This window comes from Aethalodelphis obliquidens, unplaced genomic scaffold (genome assembly GCF_003676395.1).
Source record: "Aethalodelphis obliquidens isolate GAN/ISIS:26980383/991018 unplaced genomic scaffold, ASM367639v1 scaffold64, whole genome shotgun sequence".
Taxonomy (NCBI): domain Eukaryota; kingdom Metazoa; phylum Chordata; class Mammalia; order Artiodactyla; family Delphinidae; genus Aethalodelphis; species Aethalodelphis obliquidens.
Window position 1 is genome coordinate 11,259,716 of NW_020838008.1, and position 13,168 is coordinate 11,272,883.

The following is a 13,168-nucleotide window of genomic DNA, read 5'->3' on the forward strand; positions in this document are numbered from 1 at the left end:
TCCCTGCTAGGAGAGCTGTCAGTGGGCGCCCGGACCTGCCCCACTGTCCTAGCAAGGTGTAGAAAGCTTCCACAATTGGGAAATCCATCAGTGGGTGCTGGAACCCACCCTGCTGTCCCAGGAGGGCATGGATAGCTCTCCCTACTAGAAAATCTGTCAGTGGGTGCTGGGACCTGCTCCACTGCCCTGGGAGGGTGCAGATAACTCCCCCCACTAGGAAATTCATCAGCAGGTGCCAGGATCTGTCCCGCCATCCCGGGAGCACGCAGAAACCTCTCACTACTAGGAAATCTGCCAGTGGGTGCCGGGACCCACCCTGCTGTCCCAGGAGGGCATAGATAGCTCCTCTCACTAGGAAATTAGCCCAGAGGAGGGACTGAAACCACAGCTGAGCCCCAGGGCTATGTGACTAATGAAGAAGAGCTGAACTCTCTCCTCGTGGCTGTGTGAACTGCAGAGTTACACTTCCACTACCAGCTTCCTAAGTTCAGCACCTGCAAAACAGCTGAAAGGACAAGTGCTCCTGCAGCTGGGATGGGTCTGGAGTTAGCAGCTGTGGGCTCTGTGGGCATGTACACATTGGGGGTAGGGGCAGACCAGAGTTCAAGCTGCCTCCATAGCTCCCACAGCGGGTCCAGGTGCATGACCACTATAGTACTGGGACCTAACCTCAGTGGACCTGCTCCAGTGGGCAGGTGAAACCAATGCCTAAGAGTCACCAGGGCCAAGTTCTGGCATACTCACGGTTAAGGCGGGACCGAGAGCGGTGCCAACAACAATATACTTTGTGAGCCCGCACAACAGGCAAAAGGGGACACAACAGAGCACATTCACAGGTAAACAGCTCCAAAGGAGGAAAACTCAGTGGCTTCCCTCCAAGTGGGAGTACTCCAGTCCCACCTACCTCATACCACAGATCAGAATCACAGCTAAGAAACAGATCTGGGGACCTCTACTACAACAACTAGGGAGCAGACCTCACCCCTGACAAGGCAGTGACAACCACAAAGCAAAGAGGAGGCCTGCTCCATATCTAGGGTAGGATCTGATCACCACAACACCAATCAAACCCCCATCAAGGGGATAACAGCACAAGCCTCTGGACCAAACTCACCCACCAGGGGGCAGACTCCAGAAGCAAGAGGAACTGCAGTCCTGCAACCTGTGGAAAGGGGACCACAACACAGTAAGTTTGACAGAATGAGGCGACAAAGAAATATGTTGCAGATGAAGGAGCAAGATAAAAACAAGAACAACTAAATGAAGAAGAGATAAGCAATCTATCTGAAAAAGAATTCAGAGTCATGATAGTAAAGATGATCCAAAATCTCTGAAACAGAATGGAGGCACGGATCAAGAACATAAAAGAAAAGTTTAACAAAGACGTAGAAGAACTAAATAACATACAAACAGAGATGAACAAGACAATTACCAAAATGAAAAATACACTAGAAGGAATCAATAGCAGAATAATTGAGGCAGAAGAACAGATAAGTGACCTGGAAGAAAGAATGGTGGTAATCTCTGCCACAGAGCAGAAGATATTCCATGCTAATGGAAATCAAAAGAAAGCTGGAGTAGCAATACTCATATCAGATAAAATAGACTTTAAAATAAAGACTCTTACAAGAGACAAGGAAGGACACTACATAATGATCAATGGATCAATCCAAGAAGAAGATATAACAATTATAAGTATTTATGCACCCAACATAGGAGCACCTCAATACATAAGGCAAATGCTAACAGCCAAAAAAGGGGAAGTTGACAGTAACACAATAATGGTGGGGGACTTTAACACCCCACTTCACCAATGGAAAGATCATCCAGACAGAAAATTAGTAAGGAAACACAAGCCTTAAGTAACACATTAGACCAGATAGAATTAATTTTTATTGGACATTCCATCTGAAAGCAGCAGAATACACTTTCTTCTCAAGTGCTCATGGACCATTCTCCAGGATAGACCACATCTTGGGTCATAAATCAAGCCTTGGTAAATTTAAGAAAATTGAAATCATATCAAGCATCTTTTCTGACCACAATGCTATGAGATTAGAAATAAATTACAGGGGGAACCCTCCTACACTGCTGGTGGGAATGTAAATTGATACAACCACTGTGGAAAACAGTATGTAGGTTCCTAAAAAAACTAAAAATAGAACTACCATATGAGCCAGCAATCCCACTACTGGGCATATACCCTGAGAAAACCATAATTCAAAAAGAGACATGCACCGCAATGTTCATGCAGCACTGTTTACACTAGCCAGGACATGGAACCAACCTAAATGTCCATCGACAGATGAATGGATAAAGAAGATGTGGCACATATATACAATGGAATATTACTCAGCCATAAAAAGAAATGAAATTGAGTTATTTGTAGTGAGGTGGATGGACCTAGAGTCTGTCATACAGAGTGAAGTAAGTCAGAAAGAGAAAAACAAATACTGTATGCTAACGCATATATATGGAATCTAAAAAAAAAAAAAAATGGTACTGATGAACCTAGTTGCAGGGCAGGAATAAAGAGGTAGACATAGAGCATGGACTTGATGACACAGGGTGGGAGGGTGAAGCTGGGGCGAAGTGAGAGTAGCATCAACATATATACACTACTGAATATAAAATAGTTGGCTGGTGGGAAACAGCAGCATAGCACAGGGAGATTGGCTTGGTGCTTTGCTATGACCTAGAGGGGTGGGATAGGGAGGATGGGAGGGAGGCTCAAGAGGGAGGGGATATGGGGACATGTGTATGCATATGGCTGAAATGCTTTGTTGTGCAACAGAAACTAACATGGTATTGTGAAGCAATTATACTCCAGTAAAGATGTATTTAAAAAAAGAAAGAAAAATCAGTTACAGGAAAAAAGCAGTAAAAAACACGAACACATGGAGGCTAAACAATACACTACTAAATAACCAATGGATCACTGAAGAAATCAAAGAGGAAATCAAAAAATACCTAGAAACAAATGATAATGAAAACATGATGACCCAAAACCAATGGGATGAAGCAAAAGCAGTTCTAAGAGGGAAGTTTATAGCAATACAATCCCACATCAAGAAATAAGAAATATCTCACATAAACAACCTAACCTTACACCTAAAGCAACTAGAGAAAGAAGAACAAACAAAACCCAAAGCTAGTAGAAGGAAAGATCAGAACAGAAATAAATGAAATAGAAATGAAGGAAACAATAGCAAAGATCAATGAAACTAAAAGCTGGTTCTTAGAGAAGATAAACAAAATTGATAAACCTTTAGCCAGATTCGTCAAGAAAAAAAGGGAGAGGACTCAAATCAGGAAAATTAGAAATGAAAAAGAAGTTGCAACTGACACTGCAGGAAGACAAAGGATCATAAGAGAATACTACAAACAGCTATATGCCAATAATATGGACAACCTGAAAGAAATGGATAAATTCTTAGAAAGGTATAACCTTCTAAGACTGAACCAGGAAGAAATAGAAAATGTGAACAGACCAATCACAAGTAATGAAATTGAAACTGTGATTAAAAATCTTTCAACAGGAACTTCCCTGGTGGCACAGTGGTTAAGGATCAGCCTGCCAATGCAGAGGACATGAGTTTAATCCCTGGTCCTGGCAGATTCCACATGCTGTGGAACAACTAAGCTGGTGCGCCACAACTACTGAGCCCGTGCGCCATGACTGCTGAAGACCGCACACCCTAGAGCTCGTGTGCTGCAACTACTGAAGCCTGCGTACTCTACAGCCTGCATGCTGCAACTACTGAAGCCTGCGTGCCTAGAGCCTGTGCTCTGTAACAGGAGAAACCACTGCAATGAGAAGCCCACGTACCTCAAGGCAGAGGAGCCCCCACTTGCCGCGACTAGAGAAAGCCCACGCACAGCAACAAAGACCCAATGCAGCCAAAAAAACAAACAAACAAACAAACAAAATCTTCCAACAAACAAAAGTCTAAGACCAGATGGCTTCACAGGTGAATTCTATCAAACATTTAGAGAAGAGCTAACACCTATCCTTCTCAAACTCTCCCAAAAAATCACAGAGGAAGGAACACTCCCAAGCTCATTCTATGAGGCCATTATCACCTTGATACCAAAACCAGACAAAGATATCACAAAAAAAGAAAATTACAGGCCAATATCACTGATGAACATAGACACAAAAATCCTCAACAAAATACTAGCAAACAGAATCCAACAACAAATTTAAAGGTTCATACACCATGATCAAGTGGGATTTATCCCAGGGATGCAAAAAGGTTCTTCAATATACACAAATCAATCAATGTGATATACCATATTAACAAATTAAAGAATAAAAACCATATGATCATCTAAAGAGATGGAGAAAAAGCTTTTGGCAAAATTCAACACCCATTTATGATAAAAACTCTCCAGAAAGTGGGCATAGAGGGAGCCTACCTCAACATAATAAAGTCCATATATGACAAACCCACAGCAAACATCATTCTCAATGGTGAAAAACTGAAAGCATTTCCTTTCAGATCAGGAACAAGGCAAGGATATCCACTCTTGCCACTGTTATTCCACATAGTTTTAGAAGTCCTAGCCACAGCAATCAGAGAAGAAAAAGAAATAAAAGGAATACAAATTGGAAAAGAAGAACCATATTCCCCAACACCATACACAAAAGTAAACTCAAAATTGATCAAAGACCTAAATGTAAGGCCAGACACTGTAGAACTCTGAGGAAAACATAGGCAGAATACTCTTCAACATAAATCGCAACAAGATCTTTTTTGATCCACCTCCTAGAGTAATGAAAATTAAAACAAAAATAAGCAAATGGGATCTAAGTAAACTTAAAAGCTTTTGCATAGCAAAGGAAAACATAAACAAAACAAAAACCCCTCAGAGTGGGAGAAAATATTTGCAAACGAAGCAACCAACAAGGGATTAATCTCCAAAATATACAAACAGCTCATGCAGCTCAGTGTATCAAAAACAAAACAACCCAATCAAAAAGTGGGAGGAAGATCTAAATAGACATTTCTCCAAAAAACACATACAGATGCCCAACAAACACATGAAAAGATGCTCAACATCATTAATTATTGGAGAAATGCAAATCAAAACTACAATGAGGTATCACATCACACTGATCACAATGGCCATCATCAAAACATCTACAAACAATAAATGCTGGAGAGGATATGGAGAAAAGGGAACCCTCCTACACTGTTGGTAGGAATGTAAATTGGTACAGCCACTATGGAGAACAGTATGGAGGTTCCGTAAAAAACTAAAAATATAACTACCATACATATGACCCAGCAATCCCACTCCTAGGCATATACCCAGAGAAAACCATAATTCCAAAAGATACATGCATCCCAATGTTCATTGCATCACTATTTACAATAACCAGGACATGGAAGCAACCTAAATGTCCATCAACAGAGGAATGGGTAAAGAAGATGTGGTACACATATACAATGGAATATTTACTCAGCCATAAAAAGGAACAAAATAGTGCCATTTGCAGAGGCGAGGATAGATCTAGAGACTGTCATACCGAGTGAAGTAAGTCAGGAGAAAAATATCGTATAATATTGCTTATACGTGGGATCTAGAAAAATGGTACAGATGAACTTATTTGCAAAGCTGAAATAGAGACACAAACTTATGGATACCCAGGGGGGAAGGGGAAGGGGTAAATTGGGAGATTGAGATTGACATATACACACTACTATGTGTAAAATAGATAACTAATGAGAACCTACTGTATAGCACAGGAAACTCTACTCAATGCTCTGTGGTGACCTTAATGGGAAGGAAATCTAAAAAAGAGGGGATATAATGTATACATATAAATGATTCCCTTTGCTGTACAGCAGAAACTAACAAAACATTGTAAAGCAACTATACTCCAATAAAAATTAATTAAAAAAAACAAGTTGAGAACTTCCCTGGTGGTGCTGTGGTTAAGAATCCGCCTGCCAATGCAGGGGACACGAGTTCAAGCCCTGGTCTGGGAAGATCCCACATGCCATGGAGTAACTAAGTCCATGCACCACAACTACTGAGCCTGTGCTCTAGAGCCTGCAAGGCACAACTACTGAGCCCACATGCCACAACTACTGAAGCCTGCGCTCCTAGAACCTGTGCTCCACAACAAGAGAAGCCACCAAAGACCCAATGCAGCCAAAAATAAATAATAAATAAATAAATAAATAAATAAATAAATTTATTTATAAAAAGTTGAAAGGAAAACTGAGATTATGAAAAATATTTTGACTCTCAAGGTATTGAGCATCACTGACTTTCACTGGTAAATGAAGTTCAGCAAATTGGCAAATTTCATTGCCCCTTTTTCTGACTGTTTACTGATTAAAGGAATGGTTGCTGCAAATATTTACACCAAGACATAGTTAGGGAACAGTTGGTTAAGTGGCCTCCAAAATATTTTCAAAAACTAGAATAAGAATAATTTTACAAACTTATTTGGGATTATGCCTTGGAAGGAACCAAACACCAGTGTACTCTTTCTTGTAGCCTCAGTCTACTTCTTGCCATTTCCTTTCTCGCATTAATACTCATATCTTTTAGATGGGCCATGGTTCCTGTCTCTCTTTGATTAACCTTCTATGATTTTTAACCTGTGAGCACAGATATCAGTTCTTCTTTTCAAGAAAGGGATTGAGAATAACTGTACGTGACAATTTCATCTCGGTCATGTATGATTTAAACTTGAACTATTTAGGCACAACCTCAACTAGTGTATTCTAGGAGCTAACTGAATGATGCTGTGTGTCTTAGTTCAGGCTGTTCTAACAAGGTACCAGAGACTGGGTGGCTTATAAAGGGCAGAAATTTATTCGTCACAGTTCCAGAGCCTGGAAGTCTGAGATCAGCATGCCAGCAAGGTTGAGTTCTGGTGAGAATCCTCTTCTGGGTTGCACACTGCCAGCTTCTCTTTGTATCCTCACGTGGTGGAGAGCGGAGAGAGGAAGCAAGCTGTCTTGTGAGTCTCATGAAGGCATTAATTCCATTCATGAGGGCTCCAGCCTCCTAACTTCATCTAATCCTAATGACCTCCCAAACACCCCCGCTTCCTAATACCATCACATTGAGGGTTAGAGTTTCCATGTATGAATTTTGGGTACGTACAAACATTCAGTCTGGTGATAAGATCCCAAGGTATTGTGGTTATGGCAGGGGTTCATTAGAATATTTTTCATTCCCAACATTTATTTGAGGATAAAGAACACATTCCTTGATGCTGCCTTCATTTACTATGGCACATTCATCCTGAATTGATTACTAATTAAGTGTTACAATGCTGCTGTGAACAAGATCACCAAGGACCTACCAGACAGATTCCACAGACTTTAATCTTTATCAAAAATGATGATGATACCAGCTACAAATTCCTTTTCTTTTTCTGAGGGACTCATTTAATCCTTCCAACATAGTTGAAACTGACTTGTTAATATTCTCATTTCCAAAGAGCCACCTGCTAAGAGTTCATATAAATAAAACAATCTAATAAGTAAATGGCAGATCCAGGTTTCAAAACCTAATATGTCAGATTCCAAACTCCACCTCCCTATCCACACCATAGACACCTGTGCAAATCACATGTATTGAACCATCACTTATTTTCTAGAAAGCCCTATACTTTACTTCTAACACACTAATGTTCACTTGTCTCATACCTCGCTGTTACAAATTCTCTATGTTTTCAGTAATTTATCATCCACTTCCAATGTGGAGATGAGTTGGCCAAATAACAAATATTCTGATTATTTTATACAACAAATAAAATGAAATTATCAACTGGCAATTACTTTTGAGATCCTAGTGATCAATAAAATTAATAATTCTAATAATTATAAAATAAACACATTTAATTATCCCCAGTAATTCATGTAGGTTGCTCCATTATTTCTCACCATAAATTTATGAGATGTGTGATAGACAAGACCCTTGAGAGTTATGGCCCCTGCACCAGATAGTGATTGAATTACAAACATTTCAGGGAGTCCTCTGTGGAAAACACAGAGCTAATGGCTCTGTGGATTCAAGGTAACAAAAACCTATCTTATGCTACCAACTTACATGAATATGGGAAATGATTGGAGGAAGAAATTAAGACGACATTCACTAATGGGTAAAATGTGGGGGAACAGAGCAGAGCATCACCAGTGCCATCAGCAGAGAGACCGGAAGTCCAGAAGTTCAGCACTTCACCTGGACCACAGTGAAACTAAGTGCATGCCCTCAACTCAGCAATGTGCTCAGAGCTCCAAAAGATGGGTTTTATTTACTGCCTGATTCACAGCACAGGCTGATTACTATGAGTCCATGAGCTTCTCCCATGTTTCCTTTCCTTCTAGAACATGTTCCTTCATGTCTATGTGGTTATGCTGCAGGGGGACCACAAGGTCAGGACTATTATAGCCCTTGCCCTTTCTTTCTGCCATTTTCTTACTGGAGACCTATAGTCCTCCACAGGCTGGTCCAGTATCCCCAGGAATACTGGTTCTTTTCAGGAGAATATGGGTGTGGAGGTCCTAATTCCAAGAGAATTGTATTTTCTCAGCAACACCTCACTCACAAGGGAGAGATCACATCTAGTCACACCCTCTCCTCTAGAGTGACAGAGTCTCCTTCCTAACCTGGACTCCCTGCCTGAGGGCACGCTCACCACATCCCTGCCCCTCAAGAAAAGCTGAAGTCACAGCCCTCGTGCTGTGTGTTATTTTCAGTGGACAGCTTTGGCGAACAAGGAAGGGACCCAGAACAGACTTCTTTCCTTCACCTCAGCTCTATGAGGATATGGAGCGTTGGTACCAGTAGCGCCTCTTGTGCCCATCCACCTTCCTGGAGAGTCCAGATGAATCTGGGTGAGTGTCTCCTGGTTCTTGAATCTCCCAATTCTTGGTTGATGATCCTGAGTTTTATTTGGCAGTATATACCAGATACCTGCCCCTCAATTGAAGGATCCTCAGGGGGTGTGCCCCCAACTGAAAGAAACTTCGGAGCCTGTTTGAAAGACACTGGGAATAAAGTGCCCCCCTCCCCATTTGAAAGATACTGAGATAGCCCGGGTGAAAGATACCAGGATTTGCTCAGTTGAAAGACACAGAGCCTTCTGGGCTGACTGGTTAGGTAGGAGGCTGACCTGACATCTTTCCTCAATTCAGCTACCCTAACAGAATTGGTCAGGATAAGAGTGAAGATATCACATAATAGCTTTGCTCCTAAGAAGAGGGACTTCTTCTTCAATGCTTTCTGAAGATCGTTCTTCCCTGGTTGACTCCTAAGTGCACTAACTACTCCATCTCTGTGCCCTTTCCAGGCTTTTCTTCTCTGTCTCAGTCATAAAAGTTGAAGGTTTTCAGAAGCTTTAGGTCATCTTCTCATTCTACCCGTCTACTCCTAAGGAAGGACATCTGTTACCATGTCCTGATTTCCAAATAGGCAACAAACAGTTGCAAATTAATATATCCAGGATGTACATTGTTGTAGTTTCCAGATCCACATGTTCATCTATCAATGGGAAGTCTGCTTTTAGATGTTTCTTGGGCACTTTATAGACTACATCTGTTTTTCCCCTTCTTGACATCCCTCCCTTCTGTTTCTGGTGAGAGAATCCCTTGTCCTCTACTTATCGTTGTAACATGAGACATAATTGAAATTCATTGATTATGATTACTATTTTTTCATCTCTTTCTTTTCCAAACTGAAAGCTCCAAAGGAAAAGACTTTTTATTTTCTCAACTTTTGTATTCAACTTTGTATTCTCAGAACGATCACATAATCCGACATAGAAGTATGAAGTTTTAAAACATAACTGACTGGAAAAAATGAATGAGCTAGGTGAATTCATCATAGTTTTTCAATATTGGTTGCATATTTAAGCTATTTCTTTTTTAAGAATAAACAAATCCAAGATGTCTTCTGGGGAAGAATTTCATCAACTAAAGAAGAAAGTAATTTGAGAAAAGATGAAGTTGAATATACTTTGTTACATTTGAGTATATTATAAATGTGAACATGATATCATATGAACAAAACTATTTTAAACACCATACATAGTATGACTGAGATAAAGTAGATAACTACTACATGAATACATTAGACACCTTAGCATATTAATCACTGTCACTTTAAATTCCTGTCCTGATAATTCCAAAATCTACTATATCTGAGTCTAGGTCTGATGCTTGCTCCTTCTCTTCAAACTGTGTTATTCACCTTTTAGTAAGACTTGTAAATTTCTATTGAAAGTTGGACGTGATGTACTAGGTAAAAGTAACTGATGTAATCTGGCCTTTAGAATGAGGTTTTATATTTATCTTGCTAGGAGTTGGGATGTGTTTACTGTTTGCCATAGCTGTAGAAGTCAGAAGCTAAAACTTCCTCTTTTGTCGATGATTTTTTTTCTCCCCTGTTGTCATGTGGTTTCCCTAGAGAATTCTTATATAAAATCATACACATGCAGTTCTTTTCTGTTGTAATCCCCTGTTATACAGGGATCCTGTTGATGTGATGGTAGGTATGGGGAGGGGAAGTATTCTGTAATCCTATGATTAGGTCTCAGTCTTTTAGTGAGCCTGTGCCCCTGGGCTGTGACCGTCAAAATTTCAGATGTTTCAAAAAGTGGATTCAGTTCTTTCAAATGAGGAAAGTCTTTTTGTTAAAGTCAAACTTAATGTAAATAATGTTCTTTCTAAGAATGGCATTTTAATTATGACCTGGTCTCTGTTTTTGCCCTCTTTATTTTATACGTCAGCCACGCTGCCTTATCCTTCTGGATTGGTCTTCTTGAAAATCATTTCTTAGACCTACTCAATAAGTAACCACCATGGGAGAAAGGTCTACGTCTTGTTCACTATTGTATCATCATTAGCACAGAGTACATAATAATTACAAAAGGTATAAATAGTAACAAATAATATTTTCAGATTTTCCATCAGACCTCTCTTCAGAAGCTTCTCCTGACCTCCCAAAAGAACCTTGTATTAAAGCAATTAATAGGCATCATTAGATTATTTAGTACATTTCTACTGAGTCTCTTGGTTCATTACTCTCCATCTCACAGTGAAGACGCCAAGCAGTGAAGATGTATGGCATATGATGCTAGGTAAAATTAGACTTCTTTGCTTTCCTGATTTGAGTCTTTATAATTGTATAAATTCTTTCTCATTTAGTATTATTCTGGGCAATGGTTGTCTTGCTGCTTCTGAATTATTTTATGTTTCATCTTGAAACAGAAACCAAAATAGAGAAGTAAAAATAGAAACATAAAGGGGCCATACCATTATTTTCCATAATTTTCGTTACACATTTTTGATTTTCTTTCTCCATTCACCTTTCATAGAAAGCTGTCATTGCATTGGATGCACTGAGGCAAAAGGAAAACAAATGCAACTCTGACTATGATGAGAGTGAAAGAAGTAAAGTGACTCCCCAGGTGAAACAATGACAATGGGAGTTCTTCTCTTCTCTTGTTACCCTCCACCTACTCCAGTATGGGTTCTGCTGATTAATCCCACCAAATCAGCTCTCACTAAGGTCAGTGCCATCTGTTTCCCATGTAGTGGATGATTTCAATCTACAGAGCAGCTTAGTGACATTCAACATCCTATTAATCAAACTGATGGTAAATCATTGTAAGTAATTAAATATGTCATGATTTATAGTATATCAAATATTAAACATGTTGATATGAGTTGTCAATACATCAAATCCATGGAGTCTCTTCAGAGACAAAAATATTTCAAAAAAGGGAAAACCACGCCAAGAAAAAATAAGCCACTTCCATTCTAGGTCCCACCCTATTTCTCTCCTCCACTTCCTAAGGAAAACCTCTCAAACCAATTTTCTATACAAACTGTCATTCCCTTCTCTTATTCACCCTTCCACCTTCTCCATGATGGTTTCTGCTGATTAATTCTACCAAACAGGCTCTCACTAAGGTCGCCAGTGCCACCTATTTTCCAATGTAAGGGACAACTTCCATCCATACTTTTTACAAACGCATTGAGTCTTCTAAGCAGTCTCAGTTTGTAAACATGGTCTTATCACCGTCCTCTCTCCTCTGTTATCATATGGCCACTCCACCTCTGCTTCCTTTGTGGTGTTCCCTCCCTTTTAAGGTTGGAAGTCATAGGACTCATTTTATTTCTTTTTTAAAATTTATTTATTTAGGCTGCATTGGGTCTTTGTTGCTGCGCACAGGCTTTTCTCTAGTTGCGGCGAGCGGGGGCTACTCTTTGTTGCGGTGCACAGGCTTCTCACTGCTGTGGCTTCTCATTGCAGAGCACGGACTCTAGGCATGCAGGCTTCAGTAGTTGTGGCTCATGGGCTCTAGAGTGCAGGCTCAGTAGTTGTGGCGCATGGGCTTAGTTGCTCTGCAGCATGTGGGATCTTCCCGGACCAGGGCTTGAACCTGTGTCCCCTGCATTGGCAGACAGATTCTTAACTACTGCACCACCAGGGAAGCCCCATAGGACTCAATTTAAGTCCTTTTCTCATTCTATACTCTCTTCTCATTTGACCTCTTCTGTTCCTATGCCTTCCAATTAATGGAATTGCTTGTAAATTGCAAACTCAAATATCCAACAGACATTTGTAGTTAGATGTCTACCAGCCAACTACAGAGAATATGTACAACTTTTGTGTTTATATCCTCACATGGACTGATGTACCTTCTGCAGAGAGAAGTCAATTTTTTACCTTCTCATTATAGCAGTAAATCTAACTGATATTAATTTCTAACATTAATTAGTATTAATTTTAAACATAATAAATATTATTTATACTGTCTTTAGGTTATTTTCCCTACAAAAATCAAAGATACAAGAGAGCAGGAGCTGTATTTGTTGTGTTTACCTCTATATCTGGAGGGATACAACCTGGCTTAGGGGAAGTCTATTTTACTTCTAACTTGAATATAATACTGATGGGTAAATGAATTGTACCATCAATTGTTTAATCAGATTGCACATTCAGCCTTGGTTTTCTTTTTTAAAGACGAAACTAATACCAGAAGTTTTCTATAGAAAGAATTTAATGAACAAAGAAAATAATAAGTTGACTAAATACAAAGAATGTATTTTTTCTCTGAAACTACAGTGTAAATGTGCACATAATATTGTATGAACAAAAATAATTGTAATCTTTATAAATAGTTAAATAA

The 13,168-nt window shown here is 39.7% G+C and overlaps 1 long non-coding RNA gene across 2 annotated transcripts in view; it reads left to right on the forward strand.

Annotated features, from left to right (window-relative positions):
- The window catches only part of LOC113610704 (uncharacterized), an 84,943-nt gene that overhangs the window by 13,595 nt on the left and 58,180 nt on the right, over nt 1-13,168 (forward strand). The window lies entirely within an intron of this gene.